Source organism: Tachypleus tridentatus, chromosome 7, assembly GCF_004210375.1.
Source record: "Tachypleus tridentatus isolate NWPU-2018 chromosome 7, ASM421037v1, whole genome shotgun sequence".
NCBI lineage: Eukaryota > Metazoa > Arthropoda > Merostomata > Xiphosura > Limulidae > Tachypleus > Tachypleus tridentatus.
In genome coordinates this window covers 162416108-162435548 of record NC_134831.1, presented here as the reverse complement: position 1 = coordinate 162435548, position 19441 = coordinate 162416108, and the positions used below count along the sequence as shown (strand labels likewise).

Sequence of the window (19441 nt, the reverse complement as noted above, 5' to 3'; positions counted from 1 at the left end):
TAAATTAAAACACCATTTAAATAAAATTAATATATTGTAAAGTTTTAATTAAACCAATTCTGACTGGTCAAGAAACTCGTCTTCTTACGGTAAGATAAGAAATTCTATTTGTTAAGCCTATAGGCCTACAACGAAGCTAACTACAAAATGTTTTACTTTGTAAATATTCGTCTTGATATCGTTATAAGCGTAGTAATATCAGACATTTTTAATATTTGTAAGAAGAGAAATATCTGTTTTAGGTAGTTTAACTTATTTGTTTTCCCTAAAACTGTTTAAATTGTTAAATATAATTAGGTTTCTAACTAGGCAGCTCAACAATTCGGTAATGTTTTAGTTTTTCTTATTTACTAATTTTCAGGATTAATGTGCACTGATATATTGCTATGAAATTATTTGAGTGTTTTCTGAAAACTTTGTTAGGTTTATTCAATAAAACAAAAATTGCTTTATGACGTATGATGAACAATATATGTAATTATAGGTCTCAAGAACGGTGATTATTGTGACCGAATTCCGTTTTGTTTTTCTTTCTACTGTCTCCGCGTGAATACGGATGTCCTCCAATAATTGTACAAAAACATTTCAGTTAAACTGTGTTTCACGCTGTTGTCGACAATATTTCAGTTCAATATCACAACATATCGAACAGCCGGGTTACAAAAAATAATATCAGTTTTGTTGTTATGTAATATTACATTAACCATAAAACTTCTTATTCTATTACCAAAATGTTATATGAAAATGGAAATAACATTTGATAAAATTATCTTTTCAAACTTAGTCGCTAGGTGGCCTAGTTTTCTTTCCCTTAATCTACCTAACGTTTATTGCATTTATATCTGAATGAACACAGAGAAGTTTCAGAGTATTGTCGTTCACAATACATTTAATGTGTAAAGTTTTATCTCACGAGGACTATTTAAATTTAATTATTTGGTTGGCTGTATAATTGGAAATAAAGATTTAAGTACCACCAAAAGTGGAAAACAACAAAATTATTGCTAGGACTAATAAAACAAAAAGATGACAATATTATATTACGAGATCAAATTAAGCTTTATCTTACTCGTAAGTAGCACTGTTTGTCAGTTGAGCTTTATTCTCGTATATAGATGAGTCACTGTTTATCATTTTACTACAGTTTTCTATTAAAAACAACACTCATTTCCATATACGATTAATCCAAGTTGAGCTTTCGACTTCATCCCCCCCCGCTACACTTTTCTATTGATTTTAAACAGAATTTCGATCCGACGAATATTCAACGAGGATAGAAAAACATGCTCTCAGAGAGAAATTAGATAATTTCCATTATATGCAAATTAGTTGAAAGAGTTTACCGTAAATAAATTGTTAAAATTTCTTGTAGGGAGAGAATGGACGTTAAAGTTTTGGCAAACACGCTGCCTTTTAATTAATTAACGTTGGAAGTCAGTCCAAGGTGTATAATTACGATGCCATAGCATTTTTTTCAAACACGTTGATGCACCACTTCATACAGACACTGCATTCATAGTTTTATTCATTAAGATTTTCCATTGACGATAATTAGTGTTATACAATGTGTATAATTCAATTTGTTGTTCAAGCCATTCAAATTACCACGAAATCATAAACTGGAACAAAACTGTGTAAAATAGGAATGTTTGTACTATAGAGATAGAAATTTCATGTACACAAGGCACAAAGCTTTCAAAACACGAAAACAAATGTAAAATCAATAGGCGCTACGTTCGGCAACTTGACTGTTATTTCTTCGTGTGGAATAGCGTAAATACCAATGTAATTTTACATCAAGATGCAATATGCGACGGTCGAATGGATATGTCGTGAAAACGTTTGTAGATTTTTCTAAACGAAATTTCTTCTTGATTGTAATGCATACTTTTTTCTGTGACTGCTTTTGCCACTGGCCTTTGTGTTTAATGAAAAATCGTGACCCCTACTGCAAATCTACATGCACACAGGATAAAAAGTTCGTGATGTTGGGGGTTGCACATCGCGTAATAAAAACGTTTTCCCGTATCAGATAAGCAAGAGTTCCATTATAATATAATAAGCCTGATACCAGTATACCACTTTTCATTGCAACTAGTTAACATGAATGTAATAAATACTTTAAAACCTGGCTATGTGATCGAGAAACTTACTGGGTTTTGTTACTGATGTTATAAATTTTTTGAAAGTGTTTCACACATTTGAAAAAACTAAACGTTTTCACTCATTAAAAGATGGATGGTCAAAACCCTCTGTTCTGTCAAACAAGAACTATTTGTGGGTATTATTGACTTTGAACATATGTTAACTTTGTGCGAAAGACAACACAACAAACGTCCAGAAAATACTGTAACTTTGGTACGTTCAAACGTTAAACATTTACAGTTATCGTTCATATCACTCAGGTCTTACTTAAACTGTCCCAGCCCTCTTTAATTTTGTTTCTCAAATATCATTCAAAGCTACTCAATCAAGGGCTATCTGCATATCACGAATATCTCATTTTCAGCTGACAGTCTAGACGGAGGGTATCTAGTCGATGTAAACCATCAATCTATTTTTAGACCACTCATGTCTGATCGAATAGTGGGGCTTGATCATCACAGCACTTCCCTCAGTGGTACAGCGGTACGTTTGCGGACTTGCAACGCTAGAAACCTATATTTCTAGTGACCACTAATAGTCCATGGTGTAGCTTTGTGGCTTAATTACAAAATCAAACAAAAAAGCTGCCATCATAGTCACAAAAGGTGGACTGCATTTAAAGAGCAACGGGTCGCGAACCATGAGTCCTCAGATTCATGCTCTGAGAGCGCTGATCCATAGTAAACGTCTGCTTTCTAGTAATTCAATTGAAGTAAGATAACTCTGCAACCGTATTTGCTTATCGTGTGACTTCGTCAGGAATTGCTGTTAAGATCGTGAGTTCGATGTCTAAGGTCAGTAAGATTGTAACAAACACTCAATCTCAACATCTGACTAAAAATAATTCTTTACACTGCATGTTGCTGATCACTGAAGTATTGTGCTGCTGTCCTATTTCGTTTGGGGCATGTTGTCCTGCTGCTGTCCTTCTTCGTCTGGAGCATGCTGTCGTGCCTTTGACCTATTTCGACTAATGCTTGTTGTCCTGCTGCTGTCATTCTTCGTTTGGAGCATGTTGTTGTGCAGTTGTCCTATTTCGTTCAGAGCTCGTTGTTCTGCTGTTGTCCTATTTCGTTTAGAGCTTGTTGTCCTGCTGTTATCCTTCGTCTGGAGTCTGTTCTCATACTGCTATCCTACTTAGTCTGGAGTCTGTTGTTGAAACGAACGAGTGAAATATTGATCACTGGATGTTGCCTGCAGCCTAACTCCTAAGATTCGATAAAATTTGTTAGGCTCAAGGTCACCTCTATAGATACTTAGATTATTTTTTCCTTTCACAAAAGTTTCCTTACATGTTTTTATACCAAATGAGGTTGTTGGTTCTCTCACCATCTGTATGCCTACAGCCAAACTTATTTTGTAACAACCCTGTATATACACGTACATCCATGTTTGTGCGACACATTTTAATTTTGCAGACAATAATTATCATAAATTTTCAAAATGAACTTGGTTCTTACATACTGTCGACTTTGTTCGCAAGAGTCACTTTGAAATTAACAACAATTTGCGTAATGCTTGTTAATAGAGTGAATGAATAGGAAGCGATAATTACTAGCGAAAACTGAAAACAGAGTTATAGGAGACACTTGTCATTTTAAAACCAGTAAAACTAGCCTATAAATCTGTATCTTTTAAATGCCACATACAAACACATAGTTATTTTAGGAATTATTTGGCTAAAATTAACTTCATTAATAATATCTAAAATTATTTGAGCCAGTATGAGAGATATTGCCTAACCAGTTTTTACTGGTATATCTTGTACGAGCCCTATAATTCACAATCTTTGTGATACTGTAATTCAAATCAATGCCTTTCTTATACAAATAGCAGATGATGGATGCCAGGTGGTCTTATACAGGAGGGCGTATCTACTTGTAAAGTTTACATAACTAATTTTATTCGAGAATCCTAAGGAAGTATTGATTTTGGTGACTGTTTTAAATAAAAAAACAGATGATGAGAGCGCAATAAATATTTTCGTGCTGGTTTATCTTTTCCACTTATTATCATGCAGGTCAGTGTAGTAGCTGCAAGAGAAGTGGCAGAAGACTATGCAAAAAGAATCGAACTTCTTACTTATTGAGTTGGATAAAAGACACTTTACATAATGTTTAAGAAATTAGAAATCATTTCTTGTTTATTTCGCAATTCAAAATCAAATATGACGATTTCATAACTTTACGTCAGATGAATATTTGCAAAATTCTTGAAGAAAATCTGATCTAGACTGAAACAACTAAAAACTATATAGTGGATACAATAAGGTCAACTTTCTCAGAAATCAGCGATGCCCACGAGACTGGCCACTCCATTTATTAGAAAAACAGAGCCTGTGGATGTTTCTGAATTTGACCGCGATTGATCTCACTAGAGGAATTGCATGATATCAAATCACATAGTTTTTCAATGACATCTCGTAAGAATGTTCAGCAAAACCAAAAATAAATACTTATGACATTGCAAAATTAAAAAATATCAAGTTAACAGCATTCTGTAACTTACCTAGTGTTTGTTAATCTATCCATCCAAACCAACATGTGTAAATATAAATATGTTTGTAAATTTTAGATGTAACTACTTAAACACTAAAGGATGTAAAGTATCTGGATTTATGGGGATGGTTTTAAAAAAGTTAGAATAAAATTAATATCCTTTAGCTCCAAAATCTGACTTACAGAAGATAAATGTATCAAGCAGAATTATGTGTGTTTTTTCGTCATCCCATTACCACACATTTCAACATACAGGTAATAAATCTGTTTTTGTTGCTCGGTAATTTGCTTTCCTACGTCCAGATAACAGTATAAATAAACCATGATTATTTTTTGTTGGTTTCTCAGTTAAACAATGTTACGTCTAGATAATTTACTAATTTATAACTTATCAATATATACTTTACAAAATAAATTTATTGGTCAGTGTCTGTGGCTGTTTTATAATTCAATAATTATAAGCCATCTTGTTGTTGATTTCAATTAGGCTGAGTATTAGGGACGCACAGCGTTCAGACTGTGTTTGTATGTATGTTTGTTTTCGCGTTTCATAGAATATATTGTTGTTTGTTTGGTTTTTGAATTTCGCGCAAAGCTACACGAGGGCTATCCACGCTAGCCGTCCCTAATTTAGCAGTGTAAGATTAGAGGAAAGGCAACTAGTCATCACCACCCACCGTCAACTCTTGGACTACTCTTTTACCAACGACCGTCATATTATAACGCCTACACGGATGAAAGGACGATCACGTTTGGTGTGATGGGATTCGAACCCGCGGATTATGAGTCGAGTGCCTTATCCACCTGGCCATGCCGGACCAGAATATATTGTTTTTCTATGTTATAGTTTCTCAAACTATAGCCATGAAAAGGGTACATGAATCGAAAATGGAAAACTGAAATAAAAAAAAATACATGGTTTACTTTCTTCTTTGTTCAAATTAAGAATTATTTGCAATATTTTTATGTTCGCCTGTTTGAGCGCAAAACAACATAATGGGTTGAGGGAATCGAGTCTCCTGGATTTTAGTATTGTAAATTTCTTAAATATATCACTGACTCTTTGTTTGTTTGTTTTGAATTTCGCACAAAGCTACTCGAGGGCGATCTGTGCTATTCGTCCCTAATTTAGCAGTGTAAGACTAGAGGGAAGACAGCTAGTCATTACCACCCACCGCCAACTCTTGGGCTACTCTTTTACCAACGAATAGTGGGATTGACCATAACATTACAACGCCCCCACGGCTGAAAGGGCGAGCATGTTTGGCGCGACCGGGATGCGAACCCGTGACCCTCAGATTTTGAGTCGCATGCCTTAACACGCTTGGCCATGCCGAGCCATCACTGACTCCTGAAGGCTTATTTTATGCATTAGAACTTTGTGGGTTATAAATATTAATGGTAAAATTTTAAAGCTGGAAAACAGATTTACAATGAAAACCATGTTACTTCATATTTCTTTTCAATATTAAAATTATGAGGGCTTGAATTTCGACTAAATTTTAAAAAGGGGTGGATCAGATTCAAAGGCCCATTGTTCTATGGTAAGTCGAAACTATTAAAATTATTTGTAGAGATAACTTACTTTTTAATATTTTAAGACAAGAGTAAAGGCAGTTAGTAATCATCACCCACCACCAACTTTTGGGCTAGTCTTTTGCCAACGAACAGTGGGATTGACCGTCACTTTATAACGTCCCCACGGCTGAAAGGGCGAGCATGTTTGGTGTCATGGGGTTTCGAACCCGCGACCCTAGGATTACGAGTCGAGTGCCTTAACCACCTGGCCATGCTCGGCCATGCTCATTGAAAACCAAAATTATTAGTACAGAAAAAGGCTTAACTGATTCATATATTTATCATCTTAAATGCATATATTTATGTAACTTATTAGATACATGTTTAACTTATTCGAGAGCAAAGCCAAATTGCGCTATTTAGTTTCCACCACGAGGAATCGAACAGTGGATTTTACTATTCTAAATCTATTAACGTACTGCTGACCAACCGGGGAAACATTTAGTTTATCATGATGTTGTTTGTGTAACTTGCCTTTAATGCAATTTGTTTTCCCACTTACTCGTTCAGATAGGGATTAAAAATCTCACGTAAAGAATGATTTAGTGAAATAAAGAAAGAGATAAGCTTTAAAGATAAAACAAATGAACGCTAGAAAATGAATGAATTATATTTGTAAAGATCACTGCTGTTAATGTTAAAAGGAACGAAGATGTTTGAAGATTATTACCAAATAAATGAGAAAAAATACGATATTAAAACAAATTAAACCTGGTGGTTCATCGTGAAGTTAGAGGACTCTCTCTCTCTCGTTATTTGGGTATATATGTGAATACCCGGGAGGGTCAGGTACACTTGACCTCTTCCTCCTTCCTTTTCCTTGTTAGTGTGAACTGCTTAATATGTTAATAATTATTACATTAGGGCCAGAGTAATTCACATTTACTTTTAAGTAAGTGACATTTAAATGTGAATTACTCTGGCCCCTTTCAGGGCAATTTGAGGAGTCATAATGCTAAAAATTCAGATTTAAATAGCCCGCCATAAACAGAGCACATCTAACGCATTGTTTAGTTTTGGCATTAAAAAAAAAAAGCTATTTTTGCTTATTTGTTATTAGGACAAAACTAGACAATTGGTTAGTTATGTCGTGTCGGCCTGGCATGGCCAGGTGAGTTAAGGTGTTCGACTCGTAATCTGAGGGTCGTGGGTTCGAATCCACGTCGCACCAAACATACTTGCCCTTTCAGCTGTGGGGGCGTTATAATGTGACGGTCATTTCCACTATTCGTTGGTAAAAGAGTAGCCCAAGATTTGACGGTGGGTAGCTTTGCGCGAAATTCGAAAAAACAAAAAAACAAACAAACAATTTATGTCGTGCTCCTGTGTGAATCGAAACTTTCATTTTTACTTTATAGCCTTCAGAATTATCTTTGAGTCAATGGGGAACTAAAAACAAACAATTTTAAGAACGAAATTACTTCTTGGTTTCCAGAGAATTTTCAGGTGTTGGTAAGATTGTGAAACTTTGATTAGTAACAGTTAACTTGATGTACTAGTTTTGTGGTTTTGTTTCTCTTAGCTTTTCATGAAAGTTTCACAAAATCTTCAGCACCAGAGCGAAAAATTAATTTTAAGAATAAATATACAAGCAAACTATTTGTTTTTTCACTGACATGAATACGGGTCAGAGCGAGTTAATGATTTTTGTGTTGGTCTTAGGATCTAAACGTCCAGAATTTGTATGCATCATATTTAAATTGTTTTAATTTTCACTTAAACTGAACAAGCTAATATGTCGGACTGCTGGTTGAAGAGTCCAGTGTTCGAGACGTGATACCACTGAATGTATTCTACACTTTCAACTATTGGTGTGCTACATAGTTACAGATCCGGAAATATGGTTCAAAGAACACAACAAACCATTTGCTACTGCTGGTTGGCCGACTCCCTTCTGGTCAGTAGTTCAGGAACAGCTGTACCTGAATCTTAAATTCAGAGCGTGTACACATGAAATATCATTAAGCTTTAAAATTCGAATTATTACATTAACTACAGGTGGCGCTATGATCGCAAGTGACAGTATTATTCATCATTATGGTGTTAAATAAACTTATCTAGTGTTATAAGACTAATAATGGAGAAGAACCGCCTTAGGTTGTTAACGGTTACAGCTGTTTTACGAAACACAGAAAAGCTGAGAATAAGACATTTTTAATCTGTAAAAAAAAAGTTAAAAAGCAATAAAAAAGAAAATCCAAAAATTTTACCAACAGGATGGCTTAAGCCCTCTAAAGTCATTCGATGCTCTCGTAAAAATATTACGACGTTTGTGATAAAAAATAGAAAAATTGTAAATCACAACTATTGATTGGATGTAAATCCTCTACTCATAATTTACGTCGATCCGCGTGCGTAGAACCAAAATTTGTACACGAGAAGAAAGCCAATGGTGTAAAACCAGGATTTCAGTTACTACTTTAATTGAACGGGCACATGAATATCAGCTTTACAACATAGTAAATGTATCCGTATGGAAGACAGGAACGAGGCTAATGTTTATAGCCTAGAAGGTGTACAAACGAGTAAATATGCCGAACTCCGTGTCGAGAGATGGTTTTTAACAGCTTATGAGCACATCAGGCAATAATATTCAGTTGTCAGTGATGTCAAGAAAAATATATATGTAAAAACAGCTCGTTTGGGTTGAGAAAATTTTTAACGTAGAGGAGCGAACAACGTTTCGGCCTTCTTCGGTCATCGTCAGGTTTACAAAGAAAGAAAGAGGTAACTGACCGGAAGCTGACCACATGTTTCAAAGGGGTTGTGTAACTGAGTGTCGGAATGTAGAGGGCGTGCTTAGATGTTTAAATATATAATTTTATATTATTTATTATATTATTTTTAATATAAGTATAAAGGTGTTCCTTTGTATTGGTTTATTGTGGGCTTGAGTTCCTGTATAAGTAATTTTGCGTTTGTTTATGTTTGTTTCTTTATTTAGTATTTGAGTGTTCTATGGTTACGTTGTGTTTATTTGACTTGTAGTGTTCAAAAACGTGTGAAGGTGATTTTTTATGCTCTTTCAATCTGGTTTCCATATTTCTACTTGTTTCTCCAATATAGAAGTCGTGGCAGTTATCATATGTTATTTTATAGATAATGTTGGTGTGGTGTTTGTCAGTGTAGTTTTTACATAGTATAGACCTCAGTTTTGTGCCTGTTTTTTGAACAAATTTGATATTAACTGGAATGTCATATTTTGTTACTAGTTTTTGCCAAATGTTGGTTATTTTACTGCTGATGTCGGGAATATATGGTATGCAGCAGTATATGGTTTCGTGACATGCGTGAACTGGGTATCGACTGGTCTAAGGTTCGAGACGCGAGACTGATGAATACATTCCACATATTCAGCTTCACGTGTTATATAGATAACATTCTATCTGATAATTCGGTTCAGAAAAGCCTGACAAAGATCAGATCCTGTGACAATGGGTGTTCCTGACTGGATGTCTTCCCTCTTACTAGTACTTCAAAATGAGGGACGATTTTGCTAGAACCGAAGAGGTGTCAGACCTGGCTGCTTAGCCCAAGGGCTTAAGAGATGTCGTACAGAATTAAAAAATCCATTTCCAAATTATTTCCTCCAACCTTTAGCAGACAAAGAAACAAGTAAAATAATACTCACTTCAAATGCTCCACCCTATTTTTAACTATACAACACCCTCTAGCTTTTCCACGGCACATTAACTTGTCGATGCATAACCCTAATTTTATATAAGTTTGGAATATGTTAATATACTAAACAACAAATTATAAATAGATTTATCTTACCATGAAGAAACCGCAATCTGTAATAAGTGTTACTCTAAAGGGGGAAGAGCGCCTCGCCCAAAATATATGAATTTAAAATGATATAATTTGAATTAGAAAAAAAATAGCTAAAAGATGGCGCAGTCCTTCGGTAAGAAATTGGGTGGAATTAAAAGGCTAAATCAACACCGTTGTTAAGTTTCGTGAAATCTAAATACAAATATGTTTACGTACATTCATAAACACACACATACATTACGAGTAATTTAAAAGCATAATTAAATCTGGTCTCTTGGAGACTCAGGTTTCCAAACCCATGATGTAATCTAATGGAGAAAACCCATACCTGAACTTTACTCTAACTACATGCTTGATAACTGTTTTTAATTGAGATTAATGACGTATATTCGTGTCCAAACAACAAGTACTACCTTAAGTGAAGGTTTTAAGAACACGAGCATGTTCACGTTCTAAAGGCATAATTAATTCACATCACGATTACTCCCGAGAGGGAATAAGACGCGTTAATGTAATAAAATAGTGTTTGAGCAATATAATACTTAAGTTCAAAGTCACCAGTTACGCTTAAAAAACACAATACATTTACGAGAAGTCATAAGTTACAACCATGTGTATATGTTGTTAAACAGCATTTAAGGGATAAAGGTATTAATCAGAGGTTGAGAGTTACGTACGTGTGAATGATGCTAAATACATATATAAAGATAGCATTTAAAAATTAAAATGTTTTTACAAGACGTCACCAGTTTCACACGTGTGGATGATGTTATATATTAAACAATAGCATAAAAAATAAAATGTTTTCACTAGTCGTCACCAGTTTCACACGTGTGAATGATGTAAAATATAAAAAATGGCATTTAAAAAGTAAATGTTTTCACTAGTCGTCACAAGTTTCACATGTGTAAATGATGTAAAATATAAAAAATGGCATTTAAAAAGTAAATGTTTTCACTAGTCGTCACAAGTTTCACATGTGTAAATGATGTAAAATGTGAGTAAATGACGTTTCAAGAACACATTGTTTCATTTAATCACCAATTGCAGAAACGTATAGAGAGTAGATAAAACTTGAATGAACTTAAACGGATTTACATTGTGTTGATAAATTGAATCAAATTTTTTTTTATTGGAGCTAGCTTTCGACTCCTTTCTCACTTACTGGACGACAAAGGTTTGAATTGACTGTTGTACTTAAGTCTACTGTAACGTTATTATGTTTTTCGACTAACTTACAATCACGGGCAATGCTTACATATCACAAGAGCTTGGTATACTTGTAATCACGGATGTGACTTGAAAGAAATCGTTCAACACTTACACGAAATAAGGAAACAATACTCCAGTAGACTGCACTAAAACGTTCGACTTCCTGCAATATATGAGTATTGTCTGGAATGTCTCAAGCCCAATAAAAGACAAACCGAGATATTTGATAGAAAGAGACATTGATGAGGTTGATGGTCCGAAGAATCTAGGTTCGTAATGTGATGTTTCCAAACCCATTTCGCACTTTCATCTCGTAGATGTGTTATAAGAGCGAGAGTCAAACCCACGATCTTGTTGTGAGAAACATTTTCAGATGAGTGTATGCTACCAACTGGTTGCTTTTCCTCTGGTCTACAAGCTTAAAATTGTGAATGACTACCATAGGGTCATTAATCCTATTAATCTATTCTGTGCACAAGGTGTTCGTTTTTGAAAGAAACCAGAGATACAAGTAGTGTTTAGGGAGACATAATTCGGTTGTTTCAAATATTGAGCCAGATGCAACTGTTAATGCAATCTGTCTGTTGTGAACGCTAAAAACCGGGTTTCGATACCCGTGGTGGGCAGAGCACAGATAGCCCATTCAGAAGCTTTGTGCTTAATTCAAAACAAGAACAACTGTCGGTTGTGTCCCGTGTCTGCAAAACGCGTTGTACAATTCGTGGCTTTGAGTGTGTTATAAGGGTAACTGTCAAATCCCACTATTAGATCAAATAATGGTATCCCAAGAGTTGGCGGTCGGTGTTATTGACTACCTGTCTTGTCTCTAGTCTTTTAATTCAAACGTATGGTCGAGTACGGGGTGGTAAGACGGTAATTCTATAAAAAGAGACTTTACTCTTGTGAGATGATATGTGACTCATATAATTAGTTATCTTACCTGGTGAAGGCGGTCGACTCGCAATCTGCCAGTTGCGGATTCGAATCCTCGTCACTGAAGACACTCGCCCTTTTAGCAGTGGAGGCATTATAATTTGACGACGGATCTCACTATTTATTCGTTGAAATAATAATCCGAGTGTCTGAGGTGAGTGGTGTTGACTAGCTGCCTCCCCTCTAGTCTATCACTGCTAAATTAGGGATGGATAACGAGGTTAGCTTTTCACAAAATTTAAAACAAACCAACCAATTACATTACCTTTTCATCCACTTCCATCTCAAGTTCAAGGCTTAGTCTCAATATTATTTCAATTGTTTATATTTTAAAACCCGAAATTCCAAGTCAGAACCGTAACCAAACCTTCCCCTACAAATTGACAGCCGATGTTATTGAGCATATTCAGTATTATTGAACATATGTTGTTAAACATATTCATTATTATTGAACATATGTTATTGAACATATTCAGTATTAATATAGCTGATATTCAGTATTATTGAACGTATATTATTGACTATATTCAGTATTAATATAGCTGATATTCAGTATTATTGAACGTATATTATTGACTATATTCAGTATTACTATAGCTGATATAAAAAAAACCTTAAAATGTTGTCTTTTTCATGATACTTTTTCCTATTTAATTACCCGAATATTTTTCCTTTTTTCTAACTTGTCGAATGGATTTCTGTTTCGAATTGTCACAGCGTTATTGTTTCAATAGTTCAATCCAAGATGTTACAGACACACTAAATAGCACAAATCACGACGATTTAAGCACACTATATAGTACAAATCATGAAATTATGAGCACACTATATAGAACAAGTCACGATGTCCTAAACACAATGTATAGTACAATACTCAATGTTTTAGGCACACTATGAAGCACAGTGAAAGAAGCTCTAGACACTCTTTGTAGCACAAACCATAATGTTCTAAGCACACTATATAGTGTAATACACGATGTTCTAGACACACTATATTTAAGCTTTATTTAGTACCGTGTGTTATTTTCAGTGCATCTATGTATTCTGTGTTTGTTCGTTAACCCTGATGAGAATCTAGAGCAATCTCACATAGAAAACTGGACGATAAAAATAAGTTTTGTGTAGTCCTTCATTTTATAGTTTGTTTGTTTTTGAATTTCGCGCAAAGCTACACGAGGGCTGTCTGCGCTAACCGTCCATAATTTAGTAGTGTAAGACTAGAGAAAAGATAGCTAGTCACCACCACCCACCGCCAATTCTTGGGCTACTATTTTATCAACGAATAGTGGGATTGACCGTCACATTATAACGTCCCCACAGCTGAAAGGGCGACCATTTTATAGAAGTAGTTTGTAATTTTGAATTTGTTTGTTTTTATTTTTATCTATCTGTAAATTCACATTGTTTGAAAAGCTTCTTAATAGCAATGTTTTATTTTTACAATACTGTTTTTTTTCAATAAAATCTAACGTTTTGTTGTATACATATCTTTCCAATACTGTTTTTCAGTCAACATAAAGTAGAAATTGGTCTATAACTATTGAAATATTTTTTCCTCACTTACAAACATGTTTTATCATTGATATTTTAAGCCCATCACGTATTTTCCCTTCTGGATTAAATTTAATAGGTATGTTATATCCTTTGCTAATACATTAATACACGGTTTTATGAACCTTAATTGTATCCCATCAGTTCTGGTCCTTTGTAAAAATCCATTAAATGTACTACGTTACTATCTTCATTTGTTATTGGAGGGAAATAAATTGCATTAGTCTGTGAGATTACCGTCTGAAGATAACGTCTTCTACTTGTGATATAAATATTATTGTTTATATTATTATGTTTACTTTTCAGGGTATTTACCATATTTATCAGTTCTCTATTAACATTATTTACTAAACCTGTAGCACTTCAATTTCCAGTGACAATATTCCGCTTTATTTTTCTTCAAGTGGTTTAATCACTAACGTGATTAGATATTATGTACTGTAATAATGTAGTCCCTCGTTTACATTATTATCTAGCCAGAAGATAGCCATTTAAAATGTTTTAATTGAGTTATGTTTTAGTGAGGATCGCTGTGTAGACACACGAAAACTGATCACGTAGTTAAGAAGAACCTGGATGACATCGACCCAATAACAATTCTGACCAAAATCATTGGTTTGGGATATGTTTTGAACACAAAGCTACACAGTGGATTATTTCTGTCCCGTCCACCATTGAGCTGTAAAAGAATAGAAAACAATTAAGGTGTGAAAAATGTATATATTTTTTTTATATTTTTAAAATACCTACTGTTCTAGCGAGTTTTAGTGCATTTAAAATAAATTTGTTATATATATATATGATTTGTACGCTTGAAAACAAAAAAAAATAAAAATATGAGGCTTTATCTTTCTTGAGTCATTCCAATAATTGTCACCAGATGTAAAAAAGTAGCAGAAAATAAATATTCAATATACACGGGTGTGTGTGAGTTTATAGCAAAGTTCCAACGTGTTATCTGCTTTGTCTACTAAGGGTAATTGAGCCACTAATTTTACGGATGTAAATCCGAAGACTTACTGATAACCCACCAGATGACCAATACACTTGACAGAATTAGTTCACCGTATCTACTTATAAGATAGAGGGCGTCAGTTATTAAAGATTTGTGTTTTATGTGTTTGTTTTTTGTCATCTTTTTTGTTTTTTGTTTTACTTGAATTATTTCTGTAACCCTCAAAAGACATCTAGCGGCTTTCAACAAAAGTAGTGAACTGTTTTTTGAGTTTGTCCTCCAAGCAAAGGAAGTAAAAAAAATATCAATATTACGAATTTCTTTTGTGATCTTTACTGCAAATATAATTTCTAAACTTTTCAGAAGCTATAATTAGAACAGCTACTGATCTAGCAATATTGCAATCTTACACCAGAGACAATAGCAATAACCATTATCCCTCTGAAGCATTCCTTTAACCTACGACCTTTTGTCGTTTGTTTGCCGTTTAGCACAAAGTTATACTTCAGGCTATCTACGCTGTGCTCACTAGAGGTATCGAAATTTGAATATTAGTGTTATAACTCTTTAGACTTGCCGAGGAGATATTTGGAACCATCTACATAAACTTTCTATAAGTACTGTTACATTTTATTTGTTTTCATGACCATTTTATTAAAAAATGTAATTCAATTTCAGCTTTATATTGGTCCACCTTAAAACTCTCTGACCCATCCTCCAATGGGAATTCTGACTGCGCCACTGTTACATGTTTATACATATAGCTTCTTGCCAACATGTTCCCATAATAATAGGTTTCGGTGAAATTGTTAAAACATTTGACAACTAATAATTGTTAGACCACTGTAGCTGGGTTCTAGGTTATCTTTGGACAAAATAAGGAGAATGGAATGGCGCTGTTATTGAACAAACTTACTGGTTCAACTGCTAATACAAAGGATGTATATTCATTGATTTTTCCTTTGTGGTAACATGCTCAGATTAACTTGAGCTTCTTTGTTTGTTTTAAATTTCGCTCAAAGGTACACGAGGACTGTCTGCGCTAGCCATCCCTAATTTACTAATATAAGATTAGAGGGAAGGCAGCTAGTCATAATCACCCACCGCCAACTTTTGGGCTGCTCTTTTATCAACGAATAGTGGGATCGACCGTGACGTTATAACGCCCCCATGACTGAGAGGGCAATCATGTTTGGTGTGACTGGGTTGTGAGTCCGCGACCCTCAGTTTACAAGTCGAGCGCCTTAACTACTTGGTCATGCTGGGCTAATGAGTGCTGAACTCATCAAATACAATACCTGGGAAAAACTGGAATGTTTCCTGCCGAGTTACTCAAATTACCCAGTGTTAAGCTCACTGAAAACAGTATTCGATAAATAGAGTTAGAATACATTGAAGATATACGTGTTATCATCTTGTAATGATTAACTTGCTTACTGAAGCGCTACCTGCTAAAATCTCATATTCTAGTTTTACCTTTTTATTATGACTTGACGCTATTTCAGTCTGATGTGGTGGTGTGTGTTACTTTCGAAGATAGGCCATTGAAACGTTAAGCTAGAAAATTTAGCAGCTTATTTCTAATGGTCGTATTTTTATTTAGTGTGAAGCCAAGGCTTCTGTTAGCACTTGGAGCTTCTGATATGAAAAGAAGTACACGTAAGAAACTCGTTCGTCAGCTAACGTTTCTTCACAGCTCGTGACACTGTGAAAGTAGCGACTTTTCTTGTTTTAACGCTCGCTGACGTAGAACAAAAGATACGACTAGATTTTCAGAGGGAGGTAATTCGCTGCCGCTAGTAATATGTAACAATTCAATTACACGTGCTCTTAACTTCGAGTATAAGTCACGCCATTGCCACGCAAACATCAAAATGTATATCATGTTTTGACGCTCTACAATCAATATATATATATATATATATATATAGATACATGTTTACAAAGTATAAGTTTTCAACTTGTCTCTTTCTCTTATAAAACTTCTAAAGTATATTTTATAGCGGTTCAAAAATTTTAACCGTGAAACCACATATGGAGTTTATATTCCACAGGCTTTTTAAACACATCTTTAAGCCGTCGATAGCAGTTAGAGAAATAAATACTTTTTACTAAACGAAAGAACTTTTTATGACCAAACAGCATCTATATATCTATTAAATACAGAGACAACCGAACTATTCGATAGTCGCACGGAGAAATTTGTGTCAAGCAAAAATCAGGCATAGCTTTAGGAATTAAATATATTAAATATTTAGTCAAATACTTGCTGTTTCGTTTGCCATCATTGTGTTATATCTAGCATTAATTGCGATATTTAAACACACGATTACTTCAGCTAGTTTAAATTAAATGAAGTAGCGTTATTTGACGACATTATCAATATCGTTTCGTTTTCCGTTTCTTTTGTATCTCAAATTTAATCCTTTTTGTCCGTATTGGTTTGTATTTTGCACAGTCAACAGATGGCGCGAGTAACCACACAACTCAGGAAATTTTCACCCAATAAGGGAAGGCACGAGAAATCCACTTCACTATTATACGGTGCACTTAAAGACAGTTGGAAAGTGAGCTCACAGTATCGACAGTGATCATTTTACTGTGTAATATGTGAAAATGGTTGCACTGGCGACATTTTTAAAGTAAAAAGAAATGTGAAATCCACCAACGAGTGGGAGTAACGTTTATCTGTAGTCCATGTGTCATTTTTTTCTGGCGGAACAAGCCACGTGTCATTTGTTACCAAAAGGATTCTCTTGTGCGACCATGAGTTTCTTTAACTATTAATAAAATGTATTCGAAATCAAATGGAAGATTTATATTTGTTAGCGATTTTTACATTCCGCGTTTGCAACGAATAGTAAGTAATTTAATGTTCTAACTTTTGGATGTTATATCCATAATAAAATATTTTGAAATATTTTAACAGTACGTCTCAATTTGTATACATTTTGTTTGGAGAAAATAGTTCTTCCTACTTTTGCCACTTGTTTGCTACTCACATTATCTAATCGACACAGAGAACAGATTGGTGTGAAGAACTGCCCGTGATAACGACAAAGTTATTCCGATCTCCAAAATATAGGTCCCAGCACCGGTAAGTCAATACATATTTTTATTCCAAGATGTGTATGTTTTCCGCTAAACTGTTAATATTTTCGTTTTGCAGAATGAATATTTTATTGTTGTAAGTGACGGTTTCTTTCTTTACAAGGTGATTCAAACAACCAATGCTCTATTGTTATAAGTGACGGGTTTCTTTCTTTACAAGGTGATTCAAACAATCAATGCTCTATTGTTATAAGTGACGGGTTTCTTTCTTTACAAGGTGATTCAAACAACCAATGCTCCATTGTTATAAGTGACGGGTTTTTTCTCCACAAAGTGATTCAAACAACCAACGCTCTATTGTTGTGAGTGACTGGTTTCTTTCTTTACAAAGTGATTCAAACAACCAATGCTCTATTGTTATAAGTGACGGGTTTCTTTCTTTACAAGGTGATTCAAACAATCAATGCTCTATTGTTATAAGTGACGGGTTTCTTTCTTTACAAGGTGATTCAAACAACCAATGCTCCATTGTTATAAGTGACGGGTTTCTTTCTTTACAAGGTGATTCAAACAATCAATGCTCTATTGTTATAAGTGACGGGTTTCTTTCTTTACAAGGTGATTCAAACAATCAATGCTCTATTGTTATAAGTGACGGGTTTCTTTCTCCACAAAGTGATTCAAACAACCAACGCTCTATTGTTGTGAGTGACGGGTTTCTTTCTCCACAAAGTGATTCAAACAACCAATGTTCTACTTTTGTGAGTGAAGGATCTCTTTCTTTACAAATAAATAAATTGGGTTTAATGCTTCACCTATTCACACTTTTCGATGAGTTTTCTGCCTCCCATTTCTTCAGTGTTTTCAACAAATTTTTCTTCTAACTTAGGTCATCGGTAATTCTACTTACGTCGTTTGATATAAATTGTAAACACTCATTCTTTCCAAAGTAAGAGACTTTACGGATATACTAGATAATTTGTTTGTTTGGTTGCTTTTTTTTATTTCGCGCAAAAGCTACATGAAGGCTGCTTAGCACTGTGAGACTAGATCGAAGACTACTCGCCATCACCCACCGCCAACTCTTAGGCTATTCCTTTACCAACGAATAGTGGGATTGACTTAAAATATAACGACACACAAACACACGTTTGGTGTGACAAGGATTCGAACCCGAGACTGTCAAATTACAGGTCAAGCGCCACTAAACACCTGGCCATACCGGGTACTCTTGACTAGTATTATTGACAAAGTGTAGAACATTAAGCATGCCTTTCCATAAATAAACATTCAGGACCTCTTCAGGAACATAAAAGCCAAACACAGTAATTATATATGGCCAGCAGATACGAGTTTTAAGAGAGCACAACTATATTTCTAGGACAGATGTACATACATACAAAATGGTTAAAATGCTTACACGTTTCAAGAAAGGACAATAACCTTATTATAATGGAAAGATCTATACAAAAAGTTTAAAATCTTTGCTTTTTATTTGCATAAAGCTACCCAATGGGCATTTTGAGCTGTTAATAGACTGGGAGATTCGAGTTATTGATTTATAAGTGTTATAATTTTAAAAGGTATCCCCTAAACCATCAATTGACGAATTGGATGATTAAAAAAAGATGGATAAGTATTATTTAAATAAGGTACTGTCTACACAGACATACAAAAGCCCACCACGGCCAGGTGGTTAAGGTGTTTTATTTTTAATCCAAGAGTCGCAAATTCGAATTCCCTT

The 19441-nt window shown here is 34.6% G+C and overlaps 1 protein-coding gene across 4 annotated transcripts in view; it reads left to right on the top strand.

The window, feature by feature from the left end:
* Positions 1–17206: 17206 nt before the first annotated feature.
* Positions 17207–19441, top strand: part of LOC143257070 (latrophilin Cirl-like) — a 100580-nt gene continuing 98345 nt past the window's right edge. For all 4 annotated transcript variants that reach the window (XM_076515224.1, XM_076515222.1, XM_076515223.1 and 1 more), the window contains exon 1: positions 17207–17743. The gene's annotated coding sequence lies outside the window, so the exon portion shown is untranslated. The remainder of the gene's footprint in view (positions 17744–19441) is intronic.